Source organism: Schistocerca cancellata, chromosome 6, assembly GCF_023864275.1.
Source record: "Schistocerca cancellata isolate TAMUIC-IGC-003103 chromosome 6, iqSchCanc2.1, whole genome shotgun sequence".
NCBI classification, from domain to species: Eukaryota; Metazoa; Arthropoda; class Insecta; order Orthoptera; family Acrididae; genus Schistocerca; species Schistocerca cancellata.
Window position 1 is genome coordinate 393,046,914 of NC_064631.1, and position 16,635 is coordinate 393,063,548.

A 16,635-nucleotide genomic window follows, 5' to 3' on the forward strand; every position below is an offset into this window, starting at 1 on the left:
GGTCATCTGCAATGCTTTCCCAGTGACTTGGATTGATTCTGGTCTTCGTCAGGTCTCTCTTGCAGACATCCTTGAAACAAAGATACTGTCGTCCCACTGGCCTCACACCCTCCTGAAGTTCTCCGTACAGCAGTTGTTTCGGTATCCGTTAAGGATCCTTGCACCTGACATGTCCCAACCATCTTAGACGTCGATGACTCAGCAGTGTAAAGATGCTGGTTGTGCTTGCACGATGAAAGACTTCGGTGTTGGGTACTCTATCTTTCCAAGAGATCTGAAGGATCTTCCGGAGACAGCAGAGATGGAAGCTGTTGAGTCGAGATTCATGCTTAGAAAGAGTTGTCCATGTCTCACAGCTATGGAGAAGGGTGCTTATAACACAAGCGTTGTAGCCTTTTAATTTAGTTTTTGTGGCAAGCAGTCTGTTGTCCCATACTCTGTTTTTCAATCTAGCCATGACAGATGATGCCTTTGCGATTCTGTTAGTAATTTCAGTGTCCATGGAAAAGTTGCTACATATTGTGGATCCCAAGTAGGTAAAGTCATCAACTACCTGGAGAGGATTGCCATCAATGATGATAAATGGAAGGTTGGTAGTGCTCTGCACCATGATCTTAGTCTTTTGAAAGTTGATGAGTAGACTAAATTTTTCACAGGCATGTGACAATATGTTAATTATATACTGCAGCTCATCTTCTGTGTTCGCTACTAGAGCTGCATCGTCCGCATATAACAACTCACGGATAACAACTGCATTTACTTTGGTCTTGGCATTGAGACGAGCAATGTTGGAAAGATTTCCACCAGACCTCGTATGTAGATACACTCCCTCCTCACAGTCTTCAAAGGCAAATCTGAGCAGAAGGGAAAAGAAAATCCCAAATAATGTAGGAGGTAACACACACCCCTATTTCACACCGCTATTAACAGGGAATGCTTCTGATTTTTTACCGTTGAAGCAGATTGTTGCTTGTGTTTTCTCATGGAAAGAGACAATTATTTGTAGTAGTTTAGGTGGGCATCCAATTTTCTGCAACCGTTTGAAAAGCCCATTTCTGCTCACTACATCAAACGCTTTAACAAGGTCAATGAAAGCAATATAAAGTGGCCTCTGCTGCTCACAACATTTTTCTTGTAGCTGTCTTAAGGAGAAGATCATATCTACGGTTGATCGGCCAGGCCTGAAGCCACACTGAGATACTCGGTAGATTCTGGAATCGCATTAGGATGACTCTTGCATAAGCTTTCCCGGCTACACTTAGTAATAAAATGCGTCGGTAATTGTCACAGTCACTTCTGTTCCCTTTCTGTTTATATAGAGTAACTATCCTCGAATTCCGCATACTCATCGGGACATAACCTTCTTCCCAACTGGTTGTGACAAGTGAATATAAATGTTTGAGAAGAACAGACTTGTTATACTTAGTAACCTCTGCAGGGATCCCACCTTCACCTGGGGCCTTACCGTTAGCAAGAGAATCTATTTCTCTACTGAGTTCTTCCATAACTGGCATTTGTTTGATGGTGTCACATGCATCCTTGCTAACTTCGTTCTCGGCTGCATACAACTCGAGGTAGTTTTCAACCCAGCTTTCCATTTGTTTCCCTTCATCAGTAATGACTTCACCCGTCTTGGACTTCAGAGGAGCTCTTTTTCTGACAGTTGGTCCAATTTCTTTCTTAATACCATCGTACATTGCCTTAGCATCTCCAGAATCGGCCGCTTTCTGTACACCTGGACATAAATTCAGCCAGTAGTTATTTGCGCATCTTCTGGATATTTGCTGTGCCCTGTTCTTTGCTTTTCGTAGGTCATCTCGAGTTCTTTCATTTGGGTTTCTTTTGTAAGCAAGCAGGGCTTTCCGTTTAGCCTCAGTGACTGGTTCCATTTCTTCCAAATTTTGCTCGTACCAATCCTTATTTCTCTTTCCTTTTATTCCATAGGCCAATACTGCTGAGTTGTAGATTGCACCTAAGAGTTTTGCCGATTTCTTATCAATATTCCTTTCTGCTTGCACGTTTCCTGGGAAAGCACTTTCAAAATTACTGGCAAAATCCTGCCTTCTTTGTGTGTCATGAACATGATCTGTGTTGATACGTGGATGACCTCTCGGTTTAGCGTTGTGATATTTCTTAGGAGTGAGCCTCAATGTGCACGCCACCAGGACGTGGTCAGTGTTGCAATCAGCACTATGATAACTTCGTGTCAATAGCACATTTTTGAGACCAGTACGCCTAGCTATGACTAAGTCAAGTTGATGCCAGTGATGAGAGCGCGGGTGCCTTCAGGACACCTTGTGCTGATTCTTAAGCTGGAAATATGTGTTTGTAATGCAGATTCCATAAAAGCAGCAAACTTCAAGCAGTCTCTGTATTTTCATACATTTTTCCCACCCCATGATGTCCCAGGCAATTCGGCCATATGTCATTATCTGATCAAACTCTAGCATTAAAGTCCCCTAGAATATACAGTGTCTCGGTGCTAGGTACCTTGGCTATTCTGTCGCCGAGTAAATCATAAAACAGATCCTTCTCTTCCATGCTGGATGATAAGGTGGGAGCGTACACACTTAGGATGTCGACAGTGCCGCTTGAGGAGCATATTTTTAAAGCAATAATTCGCTCTGTTTCACCGGATGGTGGCACAGTCCAGTCCAGGAGGGTGTTTTTAACAGAAAATCCTACGCCATGAAGTCTTGGCTCGTCTTGAGACATCCTCTGCCAGAAGAATGTGTAATTATCCTCCCTGACAGAGCCCGCGTCTGGAAGCCGCGTCTTCTGCAGTCCCACAATGTCAACATTCAAACGATGGAGCTCTCTGTCAATTACGGCAGTCTTACGGATGAATTCAACCTCTTGGGCCTCGTCAATGTACCTTGGACACATGGTCCTAACATTCCAGGTGGCAATACGAAATAGTGACTTTTTTATTATTTCATTTTTGTTTTTAGTAGGTGTACCATATCAACCCGCTTGTCGAATACTTTAGGCTCCACACACCCCGTGAAGCAGGCGGATACTGGCGGGACAGCCCATTATTGGCTGGTGGGCTGCCCAGCTTGAGGCGGGCGGTAGCTGTCCAATGAGATGCAATGATCTCTCCCACCGGTGGAAGTAGCCCCTGGCACTCGAGTCTTACGCCAATCAGACAAAGCTTATAACCGCTAACTGCTTCTTCCCGTGTTGTGCCGAAGTCCTTGGATGTCGCTGAAGTGTCCTCTCCAGGATGCTACAAGCCTGAGGGTTACGACATTGACAATAACAGGACGTGCGTTGTCATGAACCTTGGCCCACCATTCCACAACGGTGGCTTTCGATAGACGTGCTGCTCCATACACATTCTTTATTCTCCATTGTATATCTTCCGTTGTCCGCCCTTCAGCAGCGAAGAAAAGATTAACAGCACGTTGGTATCGTTTGGACGCATTTGGCAATAACGTCGTCATAGCTCATGTTGCCGTATTTGCCACACACACGTAGGAAATAGACGAATGCCACACTGATGCCTTGCTAACAGCAACACCTCCAAACGAAAACTTATTATCGCCTCTTATGAAATCCAGAAGTACAAAGAAAATATAATTAACGCCAAACATGTGCGCACACACACACACACACACACACACACACACGCACGCACACACACACACACACAATACAGCACGCACGCTCGCTCTTGAGAGGGCGGGAGGGGAGGGGGGAGTATTAAGATAATACAACAGAGAGATTTGGCTGTCTGATCGCTGGAGTAAAAAGGATGAGCCAGCCATTCTGCAAAACACTACAGTCTCCAGCCTACAAGCTTAAGCCGGAGTCCAGACACATCGCAAAACTTTAAACCCTTTACCATGCTTCTCACTGTCAGCTAAATTGAGGACAGATCCCTACCGAATTTCGCTTCTGCCCTCTCAACACAATATAAAAGGCACCCACCTAAAATGAATGTACAGTGATTTGAACGCCTTAGACATCACAAACTGAAATCGTTATAGGTACAGAAAGCTGGCTGAAGCCAGAGATAAATTCTGCCAAAATTTTTACAAAGGCACAGACGGTGTTTAGAAAGGATAGATTGCATGCAACCGGTGGTGGAGTGTTCGTCGCTGTTAGTAGTAGTTTATCCTGTAGTGAAGTAGAAGTGGATAGTTCCTGTGAATTATTATGGGTGGAGGTTACACTCAACAACCGAGCTAGGTTAATAATTGGCTCCTTTTACCGACCCCCCGACTCAGCAGCATTAGTGGCAGAACAACTGAGAGAAAATTTGGAATACATTTCACATAAATTTTCTCAGCATGTTATGGTCTTAGGTGGAGATTTCAATTTACCAGATATAGACTGGGACACTCAGATGTTTAGGACGGGTGGTAGGGACAGAGCATCGAGTGACATTATACTGAGTGCACTATCCGAAAATTACCTCGAGCAATTAAACAGAGAACCGACTCGTGGAGATAACATCTTGGACCTACTGATAACAAACAGACCCGAACTTTTCGACTCTGTAAGTGCAGAACAGGGAATCAGTGATCATAAGGCCGTTGCAGCATCCCTGAATATGGAAGTTAATAGGAATATAAAAAAAGGGAGGAAGGTTTATCTGTTTAGCAAGAGTAATAGAAGGCAGATTTCAGACTACCTAACAGATCAAAACGAAAATTTATGTTCCGACACTGACAATGTTGAGTGTTTATGGAAAAAGTTCAAGGCAATCGTAAAATGCGTTTTAGACAGGTACGTGCCGAATAAAACTGTGAGGGACGGGAAAAACCCACCGTGGTACAACAACAAAGTTAGGAAACTACTGCGAAAGCAAAGAGAGCTTCACTCCAAGTTTAAACGCAGCCAAAACCTCTCAGACAAACAGAAGCTAAACGATGTCAAAGTTAGCATAAGGAGGGCTATGCGTGAAGCGTTCAGTGAATTCGAAAGTAAAATACTAGGTACCGACTTGACAGAAAATCCTAGGAAGTTCTGGTCTTACGTTAAAACAGTAAGTGGCTCGAAACATCATGTCCAGACACTCCGGGATGATGATGGCATTGAAGCAGAGAATGACAAGCGTAAAGCTGAAATACTAAACACCTTTTTCCAGAGCTGTTTCACAGAGGAAGACCGCACTGAAGTTCCTTCTCTAAATCCTCGCACCAACGAAAAAATGGCTGACATCGAAATAAGTGTCCAAGGAATAGAAAAGCCGTGTACCGCAAGTCTCTAGAGGAACAGAAGGTTCCAAATGATTGGAAAAGAGCGCAGGTAGTCCCAGTCTTCAAGAAGGGTCGTCGAGCAGATGCGCAAAACTATAGACCTATATCTCTGACGTCGATCTGTTGTAGAATTTTAGAACATGTGTTTTGTTCGAGTATCATGTCGTTTTTGGAAACTCAGAATCTACTATGTAGGAATCAACATGGATTCCGGAAACAGCGATCGTGTGAAACCCAACTCGCTTTATTTGTTCATGAGACCCAGAAAATATTAGATACAGGCTCCCAGGTAGATGCTATTTTTCTTGACTTCCGGAAGGCGTTCGATACAGTTCCGCACTGTCGCCTGATAAACAAAGTAAGAGCCTACGGAATATCAGACCAGCTGTGTGGCTGGATTGAAGAGTTTTTAGTAAACAGAACACAGCATGTTGTTATCAACGGAGAGACGTCTACAGACATTAAAGTAACCTCTGGCGTGCCACAGGGGAGTGTTATGGGACCATTGCTTTTCACAATATATATAAATGACCTAGTAGATAGTGTCAGAAGTTCCATGCGGCTTTTCGCGGATGATGCTGTAGTATACAGAGAAGTTGCAGCATTAGAAAATTGTAGCGAAATGCAGGAAGATCTGCAGCGGATAGGCACTTGGTGCAGGGAGTGGCAACTGACCCTTAACATAGACAAATGTAATGTATTGCGAATACATAGAAAGAAGGATCCTTTATTGTATGATTATATGATAGCGGAACAAACACTGGTAGCACTTACTTCTGTAAAATATCTGGGAGTATGCGTGCGGAACGATTTGAAGTGTAATGATCATATAAAATTAATTGTTGGTAAGGCGGGCACCGGGTTGAGATTCATTGGGAGAGTCCTTAGAAAATGTAGTCCATCAACAAAGGAGGTGGCTTACAAAACACTCGTTCGACCTATACTTGAGTATTGCTCATCAGTGTGGGATCCGTACCAGATCGGGTTGACGGAGGAGATAGAGAAGATCCAAAGAAGAGCGGCGCGTTTCGTCACAGGGTTATTTGGTAACCGTGATAGCGTTACGGAGATGTTTAACAAACTCAAGTGGCAGACTCTGCAAGAGAGGCGCTCTGCATCGCGGTGTAGCTTGCTCGCCAGCTTTCGAGAGGGTGCGTTTCTGGATGAGGTATCGAATATATTGCTTCCCCCTACTTATACCTCCCGAGGAGATCACGAATGTAAAATTAGAGAGATTAGAGCGCGCACGGAGGCTTTCAGACAGTCGTTCTTCCCGCGAACCATACGCGACTGGAACAGGAAAGGGAGATAATGACAGTGGCACGTAAAGTGCCCTCCGCCACACACCGTTGGGTGGCTTGCGGAGTATAAATGTAGATGAATGTAGATGTAGAAACTGTGGTATCCTCCCTCCAGATTAAGGAACCACGCGTAAGGGGACATCGCTCCAATTCGGAGGCGTGACGGGATCGCTCTACCCTGTCTGAATGACCGTCAAGAGGAACGGCACGACCAGATATCTGACTTCACGAACCCTTACTGCCATCCACTCCTCTGATAACTAAGAGCGCTCGTACGGTAATTTGTAGTGGGGAGGGGCTAGACCTGGGGTATGGAACACTTGTGATATTTTAGAAGACGAATGGAGACTTGTAAGCAGCATTAAAAAAGTGCCAGTTCCGACACTGTTAAAAACCTGCTAACTACTGAGTTTTAATCATTTTCTTGAAAGATAAACTCCTGTTAAAACTATGTTTCTTCCTTTCCCTGAGAACTAGGGAAAAAGGGGGTTGGGGGCTCCTTTGCCCGCTTCTATGCTCACACTTGACCACAAATGCATATATCTCTGAAGCACCAGTGAAGTACAGCCTTCAGGGGAATGGAACATTCAGTCACGCCATGTTCCCTGCAAGTCTCCCTGGCAGCTTCGTCATCTCGTACATTTCCCCATATTTCCTCATATCCCGCACCCACCAGAACGATATCAGTTTCCACCACTGTTGAAGGATGCACAGTTGCATATATTATCTGGACCCTTTTTCTATCTGCTGGATACAAGTGATGCAAAGGCTGAAGGGCAGTCAGGGAGTCGGAGTACATAAGGAACTGTCCTGAAGATGCCTCATCTGCTCCAGTGCCTTAGCCACTGCATGGAGCTCTGCAGCAAATACAGTATATTTACGAGGAATGAGAATCCGGAAGACACGTTTTGAACTGGCACTGTTCACAACTATAAAACTTGATGCTTATCTAAAATGTTTAAAAAAAACAGAGATTAAAACGTAAAATGTAATCGCAATCTTCCTTATAATTCGTCATGCCAGAAATAATTCTCAGCCTCTATAGGGGTAGACCGCAGCTCGTGGTCTTGCGGAAGCGTTCTCAATTTGCGCGTAAGGGGTGCCGGGTTCGATTATCGGCAGGGTCAGAGATTTTTTTTCCTGCCTCGAGATGACTGGATGTTGTTGTGTAGTCTTCATCATCATCATCATCATTCATCCCCATTACGGTCGGAGGAAGGCAATGGCAAACCACCTCTGCTAGGACCTTGCCTAGTACGGCGGTGCGGGTCTGCCGCATCGTCCCCTACGCTCCTCGGAGTGTGAGACCTCATCATTATACGTAGGGGTCAAAATGGAAATCTGCTCCAATCAGTCACACCCAACTGTAGAAGGCAATCCTCGACGCGAATACCACTGGGGCTCATTGCACACTGTCGATTATCAAAAAGCTTTTTAGTTGGGCGCCAAGCAACTGTAGAGAATGTGGGTGCGTACGGCGTGGGCAGGCTCTCACCATGAGGACTCGTCACACGCTGTGAAAGGCGTCTCGCTAGCCTCAGAATAAAGGCTTGGCATGGGGCTGGTTCTGAAGGCTCCATCTAAAGGCCTCAGTGACCAGTCGAATTCCTTCATGGTGTATCACGTGCAACATTTTTAAATAACAGGGTCGTGCACACCCATACACGATTCACCCATATCAAGGCGAGTTCGCATGAAGCCTCTATGAAACTGAACCACATACATGATGTCTGCCCACATGAATTCTGTCTGCCCACATGAATTATGACCAAGTCGTTTTAAAATATTGAGAGCCTTTAAGGACCGTCTTTTCAGATCCCTAAGATGTGGCAACCGTGGGAGGTTAGAGTCAGATGTGAGGCACAGAAAACTCACTATTTGTTTAAAGTTAAGACCAGTGTCCCTATCCGCAACTTTGTAAAGTTTAAAACAAATTATTAACGGTCGAAAAGAATACACATATTTGCCGGTTGAGAAATTAGAACCTCTCTTCTCTGCCCATTCATCTGACTGCTGAATAGTCAGTTCCAAAAGACGAGCTGTTGTTGCAAGGCTCGAGGAAGAAAAAAGGACAAAGAAATTCGACTATAAACAAAGTACACTGGAGAACTCGTTTACCTACTAACGTGATACTATGACAAAGGAAGTTACAATTGAAAGGCAACCTTAAGGGATACCATTCTCTTGCTCAAAGCAGCCAGAGAGAACATCAGAAACTCCATTTCTAAAACAGTAAAGTGGGACAAAGGACCGCGAAAAATCAGTAGATGTCCTCGAAAATCCCATTCATGGAGCTGTCCGAGGATAATATGGCTCCAAGAAGTATCGAGGGTGTTCTTAATGTCAAAACACGAACCAGTTAAATGACGCCTGCGCAGGAAATACAGCTGTATAGCAGCTTCCTGGAGGATCAGATTACCAAAGATGGAGCGATACCTCCTGAACCCACTCTGAAAGCGACGAAGGACCTGTCTAGGTTCTAAGATACAGATTTCGCGGCAGCCGAAAATCCGCCCAAAGATCTTTCCCACGCAGATAGTTAGGGCAACATTACGATAACTGTTCGAGCATGTGCAGTCCTTCGCAGGTTTTAAGACTGGAATTAAAACTGCCTCTCGCCACGAGACAGAGAAGTGTCCTGATCCCAAGTGAGGCTCAAAAGTGAGAGGAGCGTTTGCTTCTGTGGCCTGTGAGGTGTCATAACATACAATAATCCTATCGCGATGAGGTGACGTGTCACGAGCTGCAGATAACGTAGATCCTGCTCCCACATGGAATAGGCTAGTTTGATTCTTCATCAGTGTGGAAGATTACAAGCCGTTTTGATTGCCTCCTTCTATTTGTACTAAATTTATGTGCCCCTTGTCACGACTGGCGATAGGCAGTGCATTTAAGTCGCATCTACTTAAAGCCTCATTACCTTGATTTATTACGGGAAATGTATTTTATGGCGTGTCAACTGTCCACCGACGGTCCACCGACGGATGCTCACGGAATCTACCGGTCCTTTTCACTAAGTCGGGGTTAGCGGCCTGTGGTACGACTCACCTCTTGAGGTGACCGAGTACAACAGTTTCAAGTGCTTGGTGGGACACCAAGTACAAGTCTTGGAGCGTAGTTTGGCCTCGCGAAATTCGGAGGTGTTGAACTACGCTCTCGAAAGTTTGCGGGCTTCTCCTTCACGCTGTGTATTATTCTCATGTGGAAAGATACTTTCTGGATCTTCAGCATGTAATAGCTCTTCAAAATATTCTCTCCACCTATTCAGGATTTTTTTCTTGTCTGTTAGCATATTTCCATCCTGATAATTAATAACCGAAGCTTCGTTTCTGTGATCATTCCTCACACGTTTCAACATCTGAAACATTTTCCAGCTGTTTGATATTGTATTTCCCTTTACGTTTTCATCAGTCATATTGTTCATGGACTTTCTTCAAGTGACTCAACAAGATGTAGAAAGAGCAGTGAGGAAACTAATGAATAATAAAGCACCAGAAGAGGATAGGATAACGGCAGAGATGTTGAACGCAGGAGGAGAAACACTTCAGGAAGGGCTATACAGTCTCATAAAAGAAATATGGGAAAAAGAGGAAATCCCAGAAAAGTGGTAATCAGCCGTCATTCTCCCGCTGCATAAAAAGAACAGTATTAGGAATAGTAACAACTACAGAGGTAGTTCTCTCCTAAGTGTACCTTATAAAGTTCTATCTTTAATAATACTTTAAAAACTTAAGCCATTTGCAAAAGATGTTTTAGGAGAGTACCAGGCAGGCTTCCAGGAAGGACGGTCGACCGTCGATCAAATTTTCACCATGAGGCAAATCTAGGAAAAGCGCTGGGAATTCAACCATTGGTTTCTGGTGACGTTCATGGATTTCTCAAAGGCTTAAGACAGTATCGACAGATTAAGTATGTACAACATCCCAAGAGAGCTTGGTATATCAATGAAGTAAATAAATATGGTCAAGGTGTGCACAGCGGACACAATAGCCAAAGTCGAACACCAAGGGGAGCTGTCCGAAACGGCGGCTCTGAGCACTATGGGACTTAACAGCTATGGTCATCAGTCCCCTAGAACTTAGAACTACTTAAACCTAACTAACCTAAGGACAGCACACAACACCCAGCCAGCACGAGGCAGAGAAAATCCCTGACCCCGCCGGGAATCGAACCCGGGAACGCGGGCGTGGGAAGCGAGAACGCTACCGCACGACCACGAGATGCGAGCGGGAGCTGTCCGAGGAATTCCATAAGAGAACGGGTGTGAGACAAGGTGATGTTATTTCAGCACTGTTATTTAATCTGGTCCTACAGAAAGCAATCCGAGAAATGAAAAGAGAAAACAAAGGGGTGACGGTAAATGGTAGGACAGATTTATTGGGTTATGCAGACGACATCGCAGTTCTAGCAGAATCATAGGAACAGATGGCAGAGACTATAGAGGACCTAGCGCAAAATGCAAGTAAGATCGGGTTACGGATAAATGCGGAAAAGACCGGAGTGATGGAGGTATCAAGAGAAGCCCCTAATGACATCCCATTACAGGTAGAGAAATGGAAGTATGCTAAAGTGGAAAATTTTAAATACCTTGGTACATGGTTCAACAGGCAAAATAATTTAAAGAGGAAATAAACCAACGTATTGTGAATGGGTCTAAAACTTATTTCAGTCTAAAGCAGGTAATGTGTCAATTAAGACCAAACCTAAAGTATGGAATGCCGTGATAGTGCCAGTATTGTTGTATGGGACAGAAACCCTAAGCACAACAAAGAAGGACAAAGAACTCTTTTAGGCCTTCGAAAGGAAAATTATGAGAAGATCTCTGGTTCTGTCCAGGATGGAGCTCGTGGAGACGTAGAAAACCCCAAGAATTGTGTGAGCTGATGAGGCAACCGAACATCGTTAAGAAACTGAAACTGCGGAGAATAGGCTTTGCAGGCCACATTGCTGGGAGACCAGACACCTCTGGTGCAAAAGCCGTACTTATAGGAAGACTTGATGGTACCCGTCCAAGACCCAGCAAGCGCTGGGAGGATGAGCTATAGAAAGACCTCTGCCAACTAGGAGTCCGTGACAATTGGATCCAAAGGGTGCAAGATCGCCGTCTATGGAGGAGCATTGTCAGGTCGGCGAATCATCTACAGGGGCTTCGAGCGCCGATTTGATAGCCTGATTGCTTAATGAACTGCGCTCTGATTCGCCCAATGCTGGCTGACATGTGACAAAATAGCGAGGAAGATATACCCAGATTGGCCCGTGACTGACGACATTCCGCGGTGGAGATTTGGTGGAATGTAATGAAACGTCGTGTGGTGAGGGCCACTCGTCGGGTAGTCCGGTTCCTGGTGAAAGTCTTTTTAGCCGACGCTACTTCGGCGACTTGCATGTCGATGATGATGAAGACAACACAGCACTCAGCCTCTGAGGGAAGAAAATCTTCGACCCAACTGGGAATTGAATCCGGGCCCCTCGATGGCTTTCCGCCATGCTGACCACTCAACCATGGAGGCGGACGGGGTTTGTTAAACTTGGCTTTGACACGCTATTGGTGAGAAAGAATAACATTTTTCCTGGTTGGCGTTTGCCGCCAGATGGGCACAAACTGCTGAGTCGGGAATTTGTGGAAGAAAAGGGACAGTCTTGGTTTGATGGTGGATCGAGACAGGTCGCTGATTCGAGACGCCATTGCACGTATGTGTTAATGTTCATGTAGGAAGCGTGCCGCTGCATCAACTCCGCTAAACACGACTCATGCCTTACAGTTGTTTGATGTGATCTTAAGTCGACTAATGGAGTTTCTAAATTAGTTGTTGGGATGTAATGGATTAATGACTTAATGTGCAGCTAGGATACCGTAGCCATCCCTCCGCTTCCCTGTTGTTGTTGTTGTTGTGGTCTTAAGTCCAGAGACTGATTTGATGCAGCTCTCCATGCTACTCTACCCTGTGCAAGGTTCTTCATCTCCTAGTACCTAATGCAACCTACATCCTTCTGAATATGTTTAGTGATTTCATCTCTTGGTCTCCCTCTACGGTTTTTACCCTCCACGCTACCCTCCAATACTAAACTGGTGATCCTTTATGTCTCAGGATATGCCCTACCAACCGATCCCTATTTCTAGTCAAGTTTTGGCACAAATTTCTCTTCTCTCCAATTGTATTCAATACCTTCTCATTAGTTATGTGATCTACCCATCTAATCTTCAACATAATTCTGTAGCACCACATTTCGAAAGCTTCTATTCTCTTCTTGTCTAAACTATTTATCGTCCTCGTTTCACTTCCATACATGGCCACTCTCCATACAAATACTTTCAAAAATGGTTCAAATGGCTCTGAGCACTATGGGACTTAACATCTAAGGTCATCAGTCCCCTAGAACTTAGAACTACTTAAACCTAACTAACCTAAGGACAGCACACAACACCCAGCCATCACGAGGCAGAGAAAATCCCTGACCCCGCCGGGAATCGAACCCGGGAACCCGGGCGTGGGAAGCGAGAACGCTACCGCACGACCACGAAATGCGGGCGAAATACTTTCAGAAACGACTTCCTGACACTTAAATCTATACTCGATGTTAACAAATTTCTCTTCTTCAGAAACGCTTTCCTTGCCATTCCCAGTCTAAATTTTATATCCTCTCTACTTCGACCATCATCAGTTATTTTGCTCCCCAATACTTATTTACTACTTTAAGCGTTTCATTTCCTAATCTATTCCCGCAGCATCACCCGATTTAATTCGACTACATTCCATTATTCTCGTTTTGCTTTTGTTGGTGTTCATCTTATATCCTCCTTTCAAGACAACGTCCATTCCGTTCAGCTGCTCTTCCAGGTTCTTTGCTGTTTCTGACAGAATTACGATGTCATAGGCGAACCTCAAAGTTTTTATTTCTTCTCCATGGATTTTAATTCCTATTCCAAATTTTTATTTTGTTTCCTTTACTTCTTGCTCAATATACAGATTGAATAACATTGGGGAGAGGCTACAACCCTGTCTCACTCCCTTCCCAACCACTGTTTCCCTTTCATGTCCCTCGACTCTTATAACTGCCATCTGGTTTCTGTACAAATTGTAAACAGCCTTTCGCTCCCTGTATTTTGCCCCTGACCCCTTCAGAATTTGAACGAGAATATTCCAGTCAACATTGTCAGAAGCTTTCTCTATGTCTACAAATGCTAGAAACGTAGGTTTGCCTTTCCTTAAACTATTTTCAAAGATAAGTCGTAGGGTCAGTATTGCTTCACGTGTTCCAACATTTCTACGGAATCCAAACTGATCTTCCCCAAGGTCGGCTTCTACCAGTTTTTCCATTCGTCTGTAAAGAATTCGTGTTAGTATTTTGCAGCCGTGGCTTATTAAACGGATAGTTCGGTAATTTTCACGTCTGTCAACAACTGCTTTCTTTGGGATTGGAATTATTATATTCTTCTTGAAGTCTGAGGGTATTTCACCTGTCTCATACATCTTGCTCACCAGATGCTAGAGTTTTGTGAGGACTGGCTCTTCCAAGGCTGTCAGTAGCTCAATGTTGTCTACTCCCGGGGCCTTGTTTCGACTTTTCTACCTATTCTTTCAAGTGCTCTGTCAAACTCTTCACGCAGTATCATATCTCCCATTTCATCTTCATCTACATTCTCTTCCATTTCTATAACATTGTCCTTAAGAACATCGCCCTTGTATAGACCCTCTATATATTCCTTCCACCTTTCTGCTTTCCCTTCTTTGCTTTGAACTGGGTTTCCATCTGAGCTCTTGATATTCATGCAAGTGGTTCTCTTTTCTCCAAAGGTCTCTTTAATTTTCCTGTAGGCAGTATCTATCTTACCCCTAATGAGATAAGCCTCTACATCCTTACATTTGTCCTCTAGCTATCCCTGCTTAACCATTTTCCACTTCCTGTCGATCTCTTTTTCGAGACGTATGTATTCCTTTTTGTCTGCTTCATTTACTGCATTTTTATATTTTCTCCTTTCATCAACTAAATTCAATATCTCTTCTGTTACCCAAGGATTTCTATTAGCCCTCGTCTTTTTACCTACTTGATCCTCTGCTACATTCACTATTTCGTCTCTCAAAGCTACCTATTCTTGTTCTACTGTATTTCCCTCATTCTTGTCAATCGTTCTCTAATGGTCTCCCTGAAGCTCTCTACAACCTCTGGTTCTTTCAGTTTATCCAGGTCCCATCTCCTCAAATTCCCACCTTTTTGCAGTTTCTTCAGTTTCCCTATCTTCTTAGATATTGTCAGCGAATATCTTTGTTTTTTCATAGAATGCCGACGCAAATATTCTGTAATTGGTTGCCGGCCGCGGTGGTCTACGGTTCTGGCGCTGCAGTCCGGAACCGCCGGACTGCTACGGTCGCAGGTTCGAATCCTGCCTCGGGCATGGGTGTGTGTGATGTCCTTAGGTTAGTTAGGTTTAAGTAGTTCTAAGTTCTAGGGGACTTATGACCTAAGATGTTGAGTCCCATAGTGCTCAGAGCCATTTGAACCATTTGTAACTGGTTAATATAATAAATAATCGGTTTACGTTTCGTTTCCATTTTTGTTTAAAAGAGGGCTTAGTTTCCTTCCGTTACTGATTTATTCTGTTTATTGAATGGATACTATTACAATAACATTATTGCCATTTCTCACCACATGATTCCATGTTGGGGCGTTTCAAGATGCGTCATTTACAGTTAACATGGAGTCTGAAGCGGAGTGTGACGATGTCTGGGTAGGTCCATTAATCTGGTAGTTTCCACAGTCTCATACACTGCAGGGTATTGCATACGTTGCCGAACCTTCCTGAGACTTCGTTCCTTGGAGATTCTGTGAGCAGACTAACTTTTTCTCTCTTAATATATCACGTATTTAGTAAATAGATGAAGTGTATTGTTCATTTTGTTATTTACATTTTGAAACCAATGGCGTAAACTTTATCAGACCCGCCATAACATTAGATTGGTCTTCATATTCTGGCCCATATATTATCATTTATTTATGTCTGCTTTGTATTTTAGTTCCGTGGGTTCCGCACCATGTCTCTATGTCGTTGGGGGCGTTTTTACCACAGTTGTGATTTGGAAGGATATTGTGATCTTTCTATATTCATTTATGGTATCTGGGTACGTTTAAGGTTATCAGTTGCTGGGCAAATCTGTTGTGTCATTCAGCGAATTTTGTAAACTGGTATATTATTATTCAACGTGTAAAAAAAAGATCACATGTAGTAAGGACCAGGGATGGAAAGCTTTTGTAGAAGTTGACGCCATAGTGAACATGGAGTACAGTAAGAGAGACACAAAGCGAGTAAGAGCCCTCATGCATGCAGAGGCAGACGTTAGCATGGAGGATTTAGTCATGGGTGAAAAGTCAGAGCGGGTGAACATGTGTAGAGAAGGCACTGAGTAAGCTCAGGGGGCTGTCAAATGAAAAGGAACAGTTGTGAACGGACTTTAAACGATAAATATAGCTTTTTGTGTACAAATTTCGATTTGGTTGCTTAAATTTTTGGGGGTGCCGTAGACTTTTTGTGCCCTAGTATCGTAAACAATAATAACAAAATAATGAGGTTCGCAATAATTTTAAAAGAGATTGGAGGCAATGAGATACTCCTTTCCTACATGATATACATATTTTGTCTTATTAAACCACAGTGTGAGCCAACGGCCTTGCCGCAGAGGTAACACCGGTTCCCGTCAGATCACTGTAGTTAAGCGCTGTCGGGCTGGGCTAGCATTTGCATGGGTGACCATCCGGTATGCCGAGCGCTGTTGGCAAGCAGGGTGCACTAAGCCCTTGTGAAGCAAATTGAGGAGCTACTTGATTGAGAAATAGCGGCTCCGATCTCGGAAACTGACAAATGGCCGGGAGAGCGGTGTGCTGAACACATGACCATCCACATCCTCATCCAGTGACACCTATGAGCTGATCACACGGTGGCCGGTCAGTACCGTTGGGCCTTCATGGCCTGTTCGGAAGGAGTAAACCTCAGCGTGAGCATCAATGTTCAGGGCTATATATTTCTAATTTTTTTACCTTATTTGAGATGAGCAATTCGATGCCATTTTCTGAAGAAAGGTAACCACTTTGTTGCACCTGATAATTACTGCTCATGTGGAAGGGACGCTCAA

The 16,635-nt window shown here is 44.1% G+C and overlaps 1 pseudogene; it reads left to right on the top strand.

Moving 5' to 3' along the window:
* Positions 1–16,163: 16,163 nt before the first annotated feature.
* On the top strand, positions 16,164–16,281 carry LOC126089564 (5S ribosomal RNA; annotated as a pseudogene).
* Positions 16,282–16,635: the final 354 nt, after the last annotated feature.